The sequence below is a fragment of the Galeopterus variegatus genome, unplaced genomic scaffold, assembly GCF_000696425.1.
Source record: "Galeopterus variegatus unplaced genomic scaffold, G_variegatus-3.0.2 Scaffold10204, whole genome shotgun sequence".
NCBI lineage: Eukaryota > Metazoa > Chordata > Mammalia > Dermoptera > Cynocephalidae > Galeopterus > Galeopterus variegatus.
The window spans coordinates 7,414-8,292 of record NW_007736315.1 but is presented as its reverse complement, the minus strand read 5'-3'; positions in this window follow the sequence as shown (position 1 = coordinate 8,292).

Sequence of the window (879 nt, the reverse complement as noted above, 5' to 3'; positions counted from 1 at the left end):
AAAAAAAAAAAAAACCCCACAATTTTATTAATAAAAGCATCACAGGAAAAAAATAGAAATGACAAAAAAGTGCATATATTTTACACTGAAAAACTTATAAAGTCATTAGTGAAGTTAATCAAAAAACTGAATAAACAAAATACATCAAATATACAATGATAACAATATTTAGTATTGTTAAAATCATAACACTCCACAAATTGACCTACAAATTCAATGCAATCCCTTCAAACTTCCAACTTTCTTTTTTACTGAAAATGATAAGCTCATCCTAAATTTTACATGAAAATTTGAATAAAACTGAATATGCAAATAATCTGAAAAAGATTGGATGACAAGCAAATATTACTACAAAGTTACAGTAATAAGGTGTGGTATTTGCATAAAAATAGACACATGTTGATCAATGGAATAAATTTGCAGGTGTAGTTTTTTATTGAAATGTAATTGATTATACATATTTGTGAGGTATAGTGTTGAATATCAATATTGGTGTACAATGTGTAATGACCAAATCAATATATTCATTGTTCATTATTCCACTGGTCCAGTATTAAAAACTTTAATTTATGGTAAATTGACTTTGACTAAGAGACCATGAAAATCTAGTGCAAAATATATTGCCTTATTGACAAGTGATGAGAAAATTGGATGTTCACATGCAAAGAATGAAGTTAGACTCCTATTTCAAACCACAGATGGAGTATACTCCACACAGATCAGACACCTAAATACAAAAGCTAATAACTATAACATTCTTACTGAGACATTTGAATATTTCTTTGTGTAATTTTGGATTAAGCAAATATTTTTTAGAATACACCAAAAGCACAATTAAGGAAAAGAAAAAGAAAGGACTGGCTGGTTGCCTCAGTTGTT